At 48.0% G+C, this 15950-nt stretch overlaps 1 long non-coding RNA gene across 2 annotated transcripts in view; it reads right to left on the bottom strand.

Moving 5' to 3' along the window:
• The window catches only part of LOC139597144 (uncharacterized), a 105267-nt gene that overhangs the window by 280 nt on the left and 89037 nt on the right, over positions 1–15950 (bottom strand). The window contains exon 3 of one of the 2 annotated variants that reach the window (XR_011681520.1): positions 384–528. This is a non-coding gene — a long non-coding RNA (uncharacterized lncRNA). Of the gene's footprint in view, positions 1–18; positions 529–15950 lie in introns of those variants that run through there. The other variant, XR_011681519.1, reaches the window with a different exon arrangement.

Here is a 15950-nt window from a genome sequence, read left to right as displayed (position 1 = left end):
TCCCGTCAGGCTAAATTTTGCTTATAATTAGAGTTTTTCTGGGTTTGATTCAAACTGATTGCAATGACCCTTTTTTCTAAAGGAGCAGATTTTCCTCTGAGCACAGGCTGGGCTACCCTTGGGTACAGGGAACAGCCCTTGGGCTGGAGCAGAGGGCTCTGTGAGGGCATGGAGCAGCTCCTGCTCCCCCCAAAAATCCTTTATCAGCACAATGGATTGACCACAGGCCAGGGCTCACCCCCCACCTTTCCCAGGAAATCCATGTCAGGTCACATCCCTGCCCATGACAAGGTGATCTCTGAGGTCCCTTCCAACCTAAACCATTCTGTGATCCAAGAGCTGGGACTTTGGCAGGAGGGGGGAGAGGAAAGGAGTTTTCTCACCAGTTGGGTTGGACATCCCCAAGGACGTGCGAGTCCTGAAATCCATCTGTGCCACAGCTCAGCTCAGAGCACGCCAAGGCTGCTGAGGGAACTTCTGTCAGCAACTCTTCCCCAGCATGAGAGGTGTGCTGCAGAGCCAGGCCTTCTGTTTGGGCAAAACCCAACAACACAGTGAGTTAAAGACATCATTGAAGTCTGGCAAAATTGCAGCACAGCTGCCCAAGGTCATCTGCAGTGACAGTAGCCGAGGAGGGTGACAGGGAAGATGTTAATTGGATTTTTGTGTTCTCCTCAGGAAGGTTCAGGGCTCTGGGATCTCACCCCAGAACAAGCTGCATGAATATGTCCAGTGATATTGTGAGCTGATTACTGTTCCTTCCTAACGGCTCTCCATCTCCCTAACAACAGTATGAGCATTAATACTGTGCCCAGGGCTCTGAGGATGGGTACTAATGGAACTCAATCAGCTCCCAAAGAACAAAGGATCTCTTTTCCACGGCACCCTGTGACTGTCAGAGGATTGGATTAGCAGCTTGTCAATCCTCCGCTCGCAGGCGCTTTGCTGATGCGCTCCCAAACGCCCGGTTAGCGCGCGGAATAACATTATCTGAAAAATTAACACAAAACATTCAGCCAAAGCTGTGTGCTATTCCCTCCTGACCTGATTATTCTAGATTATTTGACTAAGTAGCCAGCATACCCCCTAATTTAAGTGCTGAATTTCTACCACACAGAACGTTATCTTTTCTCATAAAAGAAGCCCACGAAAAGAGGAAGCTCAATTGCCAATTATGCTTCTGCCATGAAATCTCTTCTATCCCCTTCAGGATAGGTTTGGGTAAAAATATAATTGCAGTGGATAAGGAAGCTTAAGAAAAGATGTAAGTGAAAAATGTTATGTGTTGGCATCTGATTGATCCATTTGAAAGAAAGAGAAGGAGAATTTGATGAGATGGCAAGGAGCTCATAGTTTGTTTCAAAGGAACCCAGCATTTTTTAACCTGTACAGGGTGCTGAGCTATAATTAAGAACAGCAAGTCAGTGAAAAATCTATTTAAACTCCTGACAGCTTCTCTGCATTAGCATTTTTGACATCTACATTCGCTCTGGCAAATCGCTAATGTAATTTTTTTTTCAAAATTATATTTTTATTAGCTTTCTGCATATAATAACAAAGTAAAAATGATGTTGCAGCCTGGACAGGTCTTTACCTCAAAAGCTCAGCAGTTACATTGTACTTGATTACCTGCCTGATTATTGTTTTTATTCTACAAGAAGTTTTGTAAATATGTTTTCATCTCTAAAGCATCTTTAAAGGGAAAACAACTGTTTGATACTGTTAATCAGTGAAAAGTATGGCAAACCCTGGATTACAAACACTGTGATTAATTGATGTCAAGATACTCATCTCTGGGGATTTTTTATTAATAATAATAATAATATAAATAAAACCAATAATTTATAAAATTACTTTTATTATAATTCATTATCATAATTACTACCATTATTATTACTATATAACCATTATTATCGTTATTAGCACTATTACCATTATCATTTCCTTGGGGTGAGCTTTGAGTTATACAGGTCTTTGCCATTAATAATTATCCTCAGGCAAGGGAAGATCCACAGCTCAAGCCTGGTAACTTGTGTATAGGTGTAATATTTTCAAACACATCAACAATCTTCCTCAAAGTGTGAAGAATTTGTGATAACATTTAAGTCAGATGCACTGTGAATGTGTTGGGTTTAATTTGATAGCAAAGAAATACCATCATTAATTAGAATGCTTTCAGATTAGTGTTTGTCTTGCATAATTCAACATCTGCCAAAGTTCAGGAAAGATATGCACTAAATAGAAATTATTACCTTGATAATGCTGCTACATTTCCTCTCCTTATTTTTAATATGGCTTTTTAATTTGGGTAATGAGTATATATCACTAATCATTTTGAAAGCCTATTACCAACACCAACCAATTCGTCAGCTTGAGTTAATAATTTACTTTATTAGAAAAATTGGAACCGGACACAGCTGTGGAGGGCTGAAGGAAATAAATAATAATAAAAAACAGCCTCCTTAGCAGATAACCTATTTTCCTATGTGCATAAAATGCCCCTTGTTCTGTCAGGACTTGTTTTCCCACTGCTGGAACTCTTTGGTTGCCATTAAGCTCCTGCTCCAGACACATTCTACTGCAGGGCATTTGGAAATTAAATGCTGGAGGAATTAGAAGAAGAAGGTCTTCTCCCATACTTAATTTTCCCATGTATTATTAGTAGCTGCCTCTGCACTGCTAATGCCCTTCTCCCACTGTGTAGGCATGAGCTGGCAAGGTCATTTGTTTTTCAGCGTGTTTACTGGAAAAATGCAGTTGCATCTGAATGATTGTTTTGGGAAAAATAAAAAGCTTGGGATGACTCATAAGTGAAGGAAAAAAAGGTCATTTGATAAGATTTCAATAAGGGGAGAAATTGATAAAGAATATGGAAATGCATTCTAATTAGAATGAAAAGTTTGAAGACTGCACCCTGTAGTGAAATTAGTGTCTGCAGCAGACAATGCTCCTCATTAACAAATCGGGACCTCACTTTTATTACACTTAAACCAAGATTCTTCTCTGTGTCCTGCCACTTAAAAACATGCATCAGTGACCACAACACTCACCCGTGGTTACCCTAAACCCTTTGCATTCGTGAGCAGGGAGAAGCTCTGAAAGAAGCCCAGCCCAGTGAGGGATGCTACAGAGATGGAGTGCTCTGTGCTGAAACTGAATCTGCCTTTGAATGGTGGAAGAATAATAAGGACCCTGCCTACTGAATCATGCTAAATGCAGCATTTATTTATTTTTAGTACAGTTTTATCTGGTGACAATGCAGTCATCATAGCCTTTTGTTGTTAAGGTGTGTGTATATTTCTATTTGAAAACCTTAGGATAAGAAAGGCATGAACAGTAAAGCTTTGAACAGGAACCCCATCCAAGCAGTCACAACTCCAGTTCCCCCAAGTTCTGACATTTTTCATTACTGTGGGTCGCTCTATGGGAAGGAGAGGAAGCAAAAAAAAGAAATGAGCAAACACCCGGAGAAATTTAAATTAGAAGCCTTGTCTTTAATAAGATCTTGCTGTGACATTAATCCCTGTCTGCAGCTGAGGTATTGTTTGCCTTTGTGGGAGCCCTGCTCAGCTCCTGCCTCCTGAGCTCCCAGCTGTGAGTCAGCCCCAGCCCTGGGCACAGCCCTGCCCAAAACTGCCCCAGCCCAGGTGAGCTCAGCCAGGTACAGCCCAAAGCCCAGCGTGCCCCAGGCACTGAAACATCTCCTCACATTCCCCCTGGAACATTCCACCAAAAACCAGCTATTTGCACACAGTGAGGCTTAACACATCTCCTATTTTCTGATGGAATATGGTGAGTGCTGGCTTATGGCTGCTTTCAGCCCACATGCTCAGAAAGCAGGAGCTGCCTCTGCCCAGCTGAACCAGCCCCATCCGTGCCAGTGGCTGCCTGTGCCCTGCAGCCAGCCCTGCCAGCAGCCCATGCCAGCCCTGCCGTGCCAGGAGCCTCACCTGAGCTGCCCCAGCAGCAGGGCTGGGCACCCAGGCTGGTCCCTCAGAGACACCTGAGAGCCCTCCCAGCCCCTGAGGGGCCACCAGGCAGCTGGAGAGGGACCTTTCACAGGGAGCTGAGTGACAGGACCAGGGGAATTACCCCATTCAGGGGGTCATACAAGGGGTAATGCTCTTCAGACTGAAAGTGGGGGTTCAGATCAGAGATTAGGCAGAAATTCTTCCCTGTGAGGGTGGTGAGGCTCTGGCTCAACCCCTGTGGATGCCCAAGCCCTGAAGTGTCCAAGGCCAGGCTGGACAAAGCTTTGAACAACCTGGTGGAGTTGGAATGTCCCCAGCCATGGCAGGGCTTGCAGGAAGGTGGTCTTTAAGGTGATCCAAAGCATCCCTGGGCTCTGGGATTGAGCAGGGATGAATTCCCCAATCCCTGGTGTCTCAGAGCACGTCTGGGACAGACACAAAGCCTGACCAGCATAGCAAGAGGAGGCTGCTTTTATTTACTTCTTTAGTCCTGTGGAAGAAGAGGGGGGCAGGGTGTAGATAAAGGTAATAAACACCTCCAAGCTGTGGCAGGGCTGGAAATGATTCTGCTGTTTATGGTTTCTCCTGGCTACAAGTAATTCTGTGTCTGTTAAATGGGCAGCAGTACCTGAGAGCACAGGGCTGGGCCAGGGGCAGCAGGATGACAAAGAGGAGCACAGAGCACAAGGCAGAGCATCCCTCTGCAGCTGGCCTGGCTCCTCTGCTGCTTTATGGGCCTTGTTCTCCCTGCTCCAACACCTGTATCCCACTGGGGCCAGCTCCAGGGAGCCTCTGGGAATGTGAAACCCTGCAGATATGAACAGCAAGGCCTGTCCTGCCATGGCAGAGCCTGACTGCTCACACACACCAAACCCACCCTGCACCCCTCACAGCCCTCTGGACTCTGCTCCACTGCCCAGCTGCTCTTGCTGTGCCATTTGGGTAAATGAGTGTTGGACCCAGGAATTTCTGTCAGCTGCTCTGGCAGGGTTCACCTGGCTGAGGTGAGCTCTGGGCTCCCTGCTGCCCAGGCTGGCAGAGCAGGGCTGGGCAGGGGCAGCAGAGCTGGAGGGGGGATGCTGCAGAGCTGCAGCTAATTACAGTCAAAAATCATAACTTTAGACAACTCTAATGTTTGCAGCTGGAAAGACTTAAAAGCTATTTGCCTCTAATCTCCCTCTGACAATCAATGAATTGAACAGTAAATGTTATTAGACTAATTTACTGTTCATCAAGAGTAAGAAATGAATAGAATAATTTACTATTCATACATCCAACTGTGTGACATGTGTACAGATCAGTTTGAAAGAAAAAGCAACATTAGGGTTCCAGTTCTCCTCCCATACCTTTTTTTAATTCCAATTTATCTCCATTCTCATCCTAAAGCTGCTCTGGCTTTGCCCCAGTGGCAGAATGACCACATCTGTTTGGATGCACATCTGTACACAGAGCACTTTGCTTCTTCCCAACCATCTCAGTGTTTCCCACTGAGGAAAGCAGCCAAAAACTGCACAGCTCAAAGGAAAGCCCCTGCTAATTCTCACTGTTCCCTGTGAGAGGCATTTACCTCCAGTTTTCAGGTGCCTCCCATGAGGATGTTACAGTTGTGCTGCCTTTGAGCACCTCATCTTTCTGCTGTGGCTACCCTGGTCATTTGGGAGGCTGGAGCATGCAAGGAGCAAATTGGGTTCGTTTTTCTTTCTAGGACAAAACAGGGATGGTGAAAGGCTGGAAAACCTGAATATTCTTAGAGAGTTTGGCAATATTCATGTGTGGAAAAAATCCAACCCAACAGGTCTGCAGCCTCTCTAGTCAAATAGTCTGAATATTTTAGATGTTAAAACAGAACATGACATCTCTTTCTGGATGCCACAGACCTGAGCACAAGGAAAGGACACTGAAAATGGGATCTGGAGTGGCTGGAGCTGAGGTTCTCAGTGGGGCTGGTGTTAGCTCTGATGTGGATGCCCTTCCTACCCTCAGTGATTGTTTCTGGAGTCCAAACTCTGGGTTTCCTGGTGATGATAAAAGAGGTGTGGGCAGCCCTGGTGACTTTACCTTCCAACCCAGCACAGGACTGATGCCCTTCCCATTGGTTCTCCTTGGCTAAATTCATTGTTTCAGCAAGTTGCAGCAAACAGGAGCAGTTTTCCAGTTCAGAGGAAATAGCTGGTGAGTGCACACAGAGAACCTCTCACTCCAGCTGTACAGCTCTTCCAGCACCCCAAGAGATGCCACAGTTCTTGTTTTGATAAACAAATGCCACCCACCATCTGCCAGCTCCCATCTCCACTGCCTCTGTCAGGAAGTGAGGCTGGGAGGATCCTCCCAGCTGGAAGAGCCTCAGCTGTCTCTGCACCCCAGCACTTCCCTTTGGTGCAGTTTTAAAGCTCTGTCCACAAGCTCTGAAGTGCTGCTGTTGAAAAGAAAATCTGACAACACCAAAGATGCAACCTTGAAGATTTAGGACTACTTTTGCTTTTAAAACTGTTTACAAAACAAAGCAGAAAGTAGAGTTTTATCTTTTTTTCCCTGTTTCTGAGCACATTTCTTCTCAGGACCTAACAGCCAGGCTTATTTCTGTCCTAGTCACCCAGCAGCACCAGTAAAAGTGATCCCAGCAGTGAATGCCCCATCAAGGCTCCCCTGAACCTCCTCCCTCAGAAAATAATAATAATAATAAGGAGGAAAGGTACCTGGGCAAGGACACCTGAGGAAATACACCTGGGCAAAAAGGCACCTGGGCAAAGGTGCTGTGCCCTGTGGGAGCCCAGCCCTGCCCTGCCAGGCAGGAGAGCTGGGCTGTGCAGGGCAGAGCTGATGCTGGCTGAGCTGCAGCCAGCTCTGCTGTCTGTGCTAGGCAATGTTTAAAAACTAGAATCAACACATCAAATGTTCTGTCATGTAAGTTTTCCGTGTCAAGGAAAATAGCCCAAGGCCCTTCTTCCCACATTTGCTGCTACAACAGCCAGACAACCTGGCCTCTGAATTTATTCTGGTCTTTAATCAGGCAAAAATCCCTGTGATCTCTGAGCTCGGGCTGCACGGCTCTGGCAATAGAGGATGCAGTTGACTCAAAGGAAGGCACTCACCCACTGCTGCTGAGGCCTGTGGTCACTGTGAGAGTCACACACGTTGTGCCCAGCCTGCTGGAAACGTGGCCATGGGCTCATTTGTCCCAGCCCTGTCTGTGCAGTGAAGATCCAGCGTGGCAGCTCCAGAGCCATTCCCGTGCTCAGTGTCCCTCTGTGCACACACAGCAGATGCTCTCCAGCACCCAGATGACTCTGAGTGCTGCTTTCATCCTCTCCTCCTTTCTCTGCTCATTTTTTCCATCTCCTTGTGCTGTGGTTTACCTTTCCCCCAGCTGTGCTGCCCTAAGAACAAATCCTGCTGCACAGGATGCAGGGTCACTGCTACTCTTAATTGGTTTTGTTCCCCACTTTAGGGCTCAAATAAAATTTCAATTGGCCAGAGTGGGATTTCCTCTCCATGCACTTACTGTGCTTGCCTTTCCACCTTAATTAACAAGTTCAGAGATTTTTCAGGACATTGTGAGATGCAAGTTTTGCCTTTAGGAAGGAACAACAACCCAAACGTGTGTTCAGCTGTTGGAGACTCTGCCACTGGCAGGTGGAGCAGGACCATCATGGTGCTCATCAAAGTCTCCATTTCGGGTTCTGAGGACTCTGAGTAACTCAGAGCTCTCGAGTGAGCACATTCTGAGGAGAGAAAGGATGTAAAACCAGGCATGAGCCAGGGTTCAGGAGCAAACTGAGCCTCAGCAGCCTTTTAGGCCGACACGCAGTTTCTCTGGCAGGCAATATGGTTTTTTGTACATGTATTAAACCTCAGTGGAGCTCTGTGCTGCCACTGCCCCTCTCTCCCGTGGTGCAGCCCTGGTTGCTCTCGCTGATCTGAGCTATTTCTGAGCTAAAGCAGAAGGTTTATCATCCCTGCTGTTCTACCCTGCCAGCAGGAGTTTAAAAAAGGTCGACCACTGCGTTCAGGCAACATCAAATTACTGTAAAACAAGTGAGAAACTGCAGCAATATATGGGGAATCTCAGCATCTTCAGCTCTCTCTCAGGCTTGGTTATAAGTGGGTGGCAAACTGTTGCATTCCTCACAGGAACACGAGCCATCAACCCAGACATCCCTCCCAAACTGGTGAACAGAACGGGTTTCAAATGAAAATGTTTTGTAGCTGGACATGCCCTGGTGCACCTGGCATGCTTTGTGTGAGCTACCTAATGAAGAGTTTCGTGTTAAAAAGCAGCCTCAGGCTGGTTTGGCTTTGTTTGATAAAAACGAGGGGAGAAGATGTGCACAGCTCCTGGGAGGATGTGTCACACCCAGCTCTGGGCTGGGATGTGAGAGGAGCTGGGCACCTCATCAGTCTCTGGTCTCCCAAAAATGGGTGGCAGCCCCTCAGAACCTGGCTGTCCCCAAAGCAGCCTGCACACACCCCTTGGTCTGTGCCAGCCCTTCCTCTGCCACTGAGCACACCCTTGGCCCTTCCAGGCTGATCCTGAGCCCTCACTGGGTGCATCTGCAGCCCAAACACACGCACCTGTCCTGCAGTCAAACACACCTGTCCTGCACCTCAAACACAAACACACCTGTCCTGCAGCCCAAACACAAACACACCTTTCCTGCAGCCCAAACCCACCTTTCCTGCAGCCCAAACCCACCTGTCCTGCACCTCAAACACAAACACACCTGTCCTGCACCTCAAACACACCCTTCCTGCAGCCCAAACACAAACACACCCTTCCTGCAGCCCAAACACAACCTGTCCTTCAGTCAAACACACCTTTCCTGCAGTCAAACACACCTTTCCTGCAGTCAAACACAAACACACCTTTCCTGCAGTCAAACACAACCTGTCCTGCACCTGTCAGACCCTGGGTGCCCCTGCATGCACATCTGGGTGTCCCTGCATGCACACCTGGAACTCCCCCTGCAGGCACACCTGGGTCTCTTCCATGCACACCCTGCACTCCCTCCCTGGCTCCGGGCTGCCATCACCAAGCTCATTTCTTACCAATTACTTGTCAAACAACGTGTAATTAAATAGCACAGAACTGCCTGCGATGCATCTTTGGGTCTTTAAGCTGTGTTTTTTTGCTCCCCCCGTTTGTGGCATGCCTCTACAGCACTTCAAGGCTACTGCACACTGCAGAGCAGCAGAGGAACAAAGTGATAATTGAACAATTAACAAGTGATGTCATAAAACAATGCACTTAAAATAAAATGCATAATTAAAATAAGTGAACCAAAAAAAAAAAAAAGATGCTACAACATAGACACACAAATGTTGACAGTAGGTCTCATATAGGAACTGGAAAATAGTAATAAAAAAGGAAAAAGATAGCACTACAGTGGTTAAATAAAATTGTGGCATAAACTAGCAAACATCTCGGTGATTTGCCAAAAAATATAATAATGTTGCAAAAGAATTATTCTCTGAAGTTACCAAGTCTGGAGCATAAAGCAGTCCTTTGGTGGCTCCCTGTGTCATTACTTGCTACCAAGGCACTGCAGTGATGGGCTCCGTGGGACCCCTGAATTCAGCCATAGATCAGTAAGCAGGAAAGCAGAGCTCCCCCCAGACTTCCTGCCTGGAGAGTTGTTAGGATCCGTGCTAGTTCTTTAAAGAGCAGAACTGTGTACAATACTGCACTCACAAAGACCCCATTAGGAATATAATCTTCTGCTACAAATGAGATGTTTGGGGAAAAGAAAACCACAAGAAAGCCAAAAGGAAAAAACAAAAACCAAAACACCAACAACGAACAAGCCTGCTTGACTGAAGTTCACTGTAATTGCAGTTCAAATGCAATTTTTAGGAGCTCTGCAGGCTGCCTGTACCTGTGCCCCTGGGAAGGGCCACAGAGGGGTCACCTCCTGCTCCTCAGGCCAGGCTCCAGGCTGGATTCACCCCGCTGGCTCCCGCTGCCATGGGGCACCCAGCGTGGAGCTGGAGGTGCCCACAGCTGCAGCCCTGCTCATCCACAGCCTGTAGAGCCCCTTGCTCCAGTTTCTCTGCTTTCTTTCAGCACGTTTAATTTTTATTTTTTTTTCCTAAACGCAAGACACTAGAAAAGGTTTTAAAGCGTGAGGCAGACGTGCTTTCCAAGAATAATTGCTCCTTGGCTGATGCACAGGAGCTCTGCTCATGCATTTCTGGGAGATGCCTGCAGACTGCTAACTGCTCTGGAAGCCTTTCAGCCTTTGCTGCCTGCAAATGGCATTATTATTCACTAATAGCCTTGGCTCACCATGTTGTCTTTGGGTTAGTTAGCAGCTATTCTGCAAGTCAGAGACAGGGAAAGAGGAACATATGTTTAAGCAGTAGCCAACTTCTGACCTGTAAAAAAAAAAACCATCCTGGAAGGTTTTCTCAGAGCAATCCCCACCATTAGCTGGGAAGTGATGAGCAGGCAGCAATGGGAAGGGGTGTCCCCCACCTCCCACAGAGCAGCTGCTGTTCCTCAGGCAGGTTCCTGCAGGGGAGGATGCAGGGGATGCTCCTGCTGCTCTCTGCTCCTGCAGCCACGGGGTCAGGGGCAGGAGGTGCCAGGAAGAGAGAGTGACCCCGAATATCCATGGTGCAGCATTCCCAGAGGAGTGCACCTAAATGACAAATATTCATAGATCGCATTAAAACTCAAGGGCACTTAATAATAAAATCCTTCCTGCTTTGTTTTTTTCTAAAGGTTAGGGATTGGGTTTGTTTCATTCTGTTTCTCTAAGGTTACTTGCTCACCTGCTCATTTCTTTTTGGATATTGCAGGATTCTGTTATTTACTGCTCAAGCAGTCCCAAGCACTGCTCTGCTGACATTTCACGGTATTTAGTATTGACCAAACACTACATGATAAATCTTTATAATACTCCAGAGAGACCATCAGGGGAGCAGTTACAAATGTATACATTGCAGTGTGCTGTGTCCTGGGTTAAATGAAATATAAAACCCCATGGCCAGGCCGGCACTAACGTCTCTATCAGTATTCCATCACACCAGCTGCAGGTGTGGTGCTTGCCACTGAGACATCAGCGTGTGTGAACGGCTGCAGACGGTCCCTGATGGATCCCCCCTTCCCTGGGCACTGGGGATGGCACGGGAGCTGCAGGAACAGCAGCATCTCAGCCCAAGCACTGCTCACACCCCGTGGGACACCCACACACACAGAGGGACAGGGTGGCACAGGCCACTCAGCATGGTCACCCTGCCCTCCTACATGCAAAGCCCTTTGCTCCAGGAGAAGAGCTTTCCCAAGCTCTCAGAAAGTTCTGCATTAGTTTTGAGTTTTGGTTAATTTATAGCCAAGTTGATTTCACCATCATTAGCTTTTGTACGTTCAGACACACTTTAATTTTCTTTGGAAGATGCAGACGTGTGTACAGCTAGATAATGCCCTGTTTATTTTACTGACTAATTCATCACTTAAAGTGCAAGGCTATAGGTTGAGAGACCAAGACTTATGCACAGTTCTATACCCCTAAATCAGGCCAATAAAAGTTAAATTCACACTGTTTGCAAGCACTTCATGCAGATGGAAAATGTCACCTTGTCTGAAATACTTTATGGTGCGATGCTGAAGCAAAAAGAAATCCCACAGTGAGAGATTAAAAAGCTTCACTAATGCTTAGCTGGGAGGCACAGGGCTCTGTGCTGCCTCCTCCCCGTGCAGTGGGGAGCCTTTGCTGGCAAGCAGCAGCTGGTGCTGCTCTGGCTGGGTACAGAGAGCTCCCCCAGTGCCCCAGCACTCACCTGGCATCACTGAACCTGAGCAGTGCTGGAATGATGGCTCTGGCTGGGTACAGAGAGCTCCCCCAGTGCCCCAACACCCACCTGGCATCACTGAACCTGAGCAGTGCTGGAAGGGATGGCTCTGGCTGGGTACAGAGCAGCTCCCCCAGTGCCCCAGCACCCACCTGGCCTCACTGAACCTGAGCAGTGCTGGAGGGGATGGCTCTGGCTGGGTACAGAGCAGCTCCCCCAGTGCCCCAGCACCCACCTGGCATCACTGAATGCAATCCTGAGCAGTGCTGGAGGGAATGGCTGCAGGGCACGTGAGCAGCTGTCCAGCAAGGAGCTGCTTGGCTGCTGGGGCTGGGGCTTCAGCTCAGGCTCTTGTCTCACACTGTGGTTTAGGTGTGGGACAAGGCTTTGGGGAATGCTCTGAAGTGGTTCTGCTGTGTGCATTTTATCACTTTGTTATTGAGGGGCTCAGAGCCACCTCCGTGCTGCCTCCTAAGGCAGAGCCAGGACGGTGCTCCAGCCGCGGTGGGAAGTTGAATTTTGTAAAAGCAGCACATGAATTGCAGAAAGCACGTGCTGACCTGGCCAATGGACCACTCCAGAGCAGGGCTGTAGCCCATGCAGCAGGTGCCAGGCTGCCCAAGGGGTGCCCCAGGGCAGGAGCAGCCCTGCTCCATGGCACCCAGGGATGTGCAGAGCCCTGCTTCCCCTGCCAGCCTCACTGGAGCAGAGCCTGCCTGGCCCTGGCAGCTGTGCAGACTCACACTCACTAAAGCAAAACCAACAGCCTCAAAAGCCCCATTCCCAGGTGGGAGAGACAGAAATTGTGGGTGGATCCGCTGCTCCCAGCCCACCTGTGCCACCCAGGTTTGTGGTGGCTGCCAGAGCAGGAGCAGGAATGATCCTCACTCCAAAAGTCCCAAAGCTGCTCTGAAAGCCCCTGTGCCCCTGCCAAAGAGGGGGCATTGCCTGGCTCTGTGCTGGGGTGGCACAGCTGGCTGCAGGCACAGCAATAAACGCTCTGAAAGCGTTTGTGCAATGGGAAGTGAGGCTCTGCAAACAGCTAATGGGGGTATTTCAATTCCCTATTAATTGCATATTTATTACTCGGCTGCTGCAAGGAAACGTCATGTTACGTTGATTAAAGCTTTGCAAGCTGTACAGTAAATATTTTAAACAAAAAAGGTTTTGATCTCTGTTGCTGTTGGGAAGGGTGGGGGGAAGTTGCCATTAGAGCTGCTGTAATTAGCAAACTCCATTGCAGACAGTATTTCCCACAGGCTCTGCAACATGCTTCGTGTGTGTGTCTGCATGTATTTAGACTGAATATTATTTTATGTATACGTTATCTATAAATTATATATACTTTTATATAAATATATATATATATATAATGTGTGAAGAAAAAAGGAAGAAAGCCTGTGCTGCTATCTCACATCTTGCAGATTGGAAAGATAAAAGACTTAAAAGGCAGAATAGAAAGGGGAATTTTGGTGCCTTGACTGAAGTTTGGGGGGTTAGGTGAGCTGCCTGCCAGCCCTGGCTGCCCAAAAATCCTGTCAGATTAATGAAGTCCTGCACAAGCCTCTGTTCCAAACTGCCAAGGCTGTGCACAGATGCTTTCAGTCCCCCTCTCTTGCTGGTGTCACTGCTGCTCTGCATGGAAGGCCAGATTTCACTGGAGAAGGTTTTGTCAGCATCACCCAGACTTGGGGCAGAGATGACCAGGCACAGCCATCCCGAGCTTTGGCTCCTGACCATCTGTGCAATGTCACCACCACATCCCAACAGCAGAGAAAAAACCAGTCCATATTTCTGACAGACCGAATCATCTTCATCTGCTGTTCAGCCCCTGCTCACCTCCTGCACAAGAGCTGCCAGAAACAGAACCCACAGCAAAGCTGTGCCATCAATACGTGCCCAGCAGAGCTCTGTGCTCACCCCAGAGGAGCTCAGGTGTCTGTCCCAGCCCTGCTCTCCCCAGCCTGCAGCAGGGCCCTGGTTCCAGCCCTGGTGCTGGCCAAGGGCAGCTCCCTCTTCCCCCAGCTTTTCTCTTCTTGACACATGACATGAATGAGAGCAGACATCAGTCATACCCAGCCAAACAGCTGTGGATACCTGCCACAGGACAGGACAAGCTCAAACGACACTGATAGAGGAGAGACAGCTCCAGCTGATCAGCCCAGTGATTTACAGTGCTGGGTGAACCACAGGGGTGTCCTGGGAGGCTCAACCAGCCCAGGCTCAGCCACAGGGCTGAAGGACCAGCCCTAACACAAAGCAGTGCTGAGCTTTGATAAACCCTTCAGGCCCATGCACTCTTCAGGGCACTCATTCTTTGCTCCCTTCAAACTTGATTTCTGTAGCCCCCAGTGTGTGTGGAGACCATGCCCCCATCCTGCCCCCAGGTCCTCCCAGCACTCAGAGCTGCTGCAGGCAAACCAAGGGCCCATTTTCAGGAGCAGAATTTGTTGTTGTCAAGTATCAGGAGTTTGTTAAGCTGCAGTATTTGACTTGGCTCCTTTCCTACAAGTGGCTCCCTCTCGGAGCTGTGTGATTGCAGGGGATGCAGCAGTTATTAACAGTAAAGCAAGTTTCAATCTCTTATGATTGGACATGAAGGCTCAGAAGTGTGAACCTTCAAAGGCACAAAATGCAGAAAGCAAAACCAGAAATTATTCAGAATTTATTTCTTCAACAAAGGTTTTTGAAACCCTTTTCCAAATTCAAGGGACCTTATGTCTGATTTTTGAAACAAAAGTTGGCAGTGCTAAAGCCAAATGAGCCGTATTTACATCTCACTGATTTCTGTGAATGAAAGGGTGGCAGTGGGGGTTTGGGGGAGACACAACTCCATTTGGCAAGTCCCAGCACAGAGAAAAGAACTTAAATAAACAAAGCAGGAACAGAGTACTTTCAAAAAGAATCAAACAGCATAGACCATTAATGTTTTAAGAGATAGGAGCTGTATGTGAGCCAACCATCCCCAAGATATTTATTTCCTATCTTTAAAATTGGGAATTGCATTAGAACAGGTAGAACCTTTCAAAGCTGGGAAAATTTTTAAAGGCACTCACTGTACTTTAAAGAAGACTTCAAAAACCATCTCCAGTATTGAGCTGAATAAGTTGAAGAGATTTGTAGGTTATAGCAAGGGAGAGTGATGGGAATACATACAGAGCAAGCTGGTTACTGCAGTAAACAAACCTCCCCCAAACCAACAGCGAGTGCTTCAGCTCAGGAACAAATGTTTCACATCGAGAAATCCATTTTGAAGCGAGACAAGGTGCTGGGTAAACACCAGCCAAGAGCTATAAACCATTGCTGAGGAAGGCGAGAGCCAACTAGCCTTGGCCATTGGGCTGGCGAGGGAGAGCAGAGCCAGACTGAGAGGCAGCCTTGAGGAAGCCAAGCCCTGAAGGCTTTGAAATTAAAAATGATGAAAAAGGAGACGTTTTCATGACAAAGGAGGACAGCACAGCACAGCTATAGAGGCAAGGCTTCAAGCAGGGCTGTTTAAATCTGTGACAAAGGCGGCGAGCGCCGCGGAAGGCACCGCAGCACCGAGGGCAGCCCAGCCCGCTGCAAGAGCGAACCATTTCATCTCCAGCACAGAGACATTATCAATAATTGACTCACACAGAGCTTTCCTCTCATTGCTGGGAGCTGGAAAACTGAGATACCGTAATCACGCTGAGTTGGAAAATTAACGGGGATTGCTGGGCTTTGTTTCCCCACCCAAAAATATGGAAGAAGCGCCAGCCCTCAGCCCAGTGCCACCCTCAGCCCAGTGCCACCCTCAGCCCAGTGCCACCCTCAGCCCTGGCAGCTGGCACAGCCCCAGCCCTGGGCAGGCTGGGTGTCCCCAGCATGCCCAGCCCCTCACCACCTTGCCCTTGGGCCAGGGGCCTTCAGTGCCCCCTCACCTCTGCAGGGCTCTGCCCAGGCAGCTCTGGCACTGCCCTTGTGGGGACAGGTCCCAGCACAGGCTCCATTTCCTACTCACAGGATCACTGTCTAACCTGGAGCTCTGTCTAACAACCCCAGTTTCCTTGCTTTCCCACAACTCTCCCTCCCTTTGTCTGACAAAAATAACTCTACCTCTTGCATCCTTGCAATATTGCCCCCCTTCCACGTTAGTACTATATTATTATTAATATCATCATTATTATCATTATTATTATTAACAAATACAACAATAATAATGAT

Source organism: Agelaius tricolor, unplaced genomic scaffold (assembly GCF_023055355.1).
Source record: "Agelaius tricolor isolate 1412-34295 unplaced genomic scaffold, bAgeTri1.0.p SCAF_17, whole genome shotgun sequence".
NCBI classification, from domain to species: domain Eukaryota; kingdom Metazoa; phylum Chordata; class Aves; order Passeriformes; family Icteridae; genus Agelaius; species Agelaius tricolor.
The sequence above is the reverse complement of the archived record's forward strand: the minus strand, read 5'-3'. Positions and strand labels throughout refer to the sequence as shown.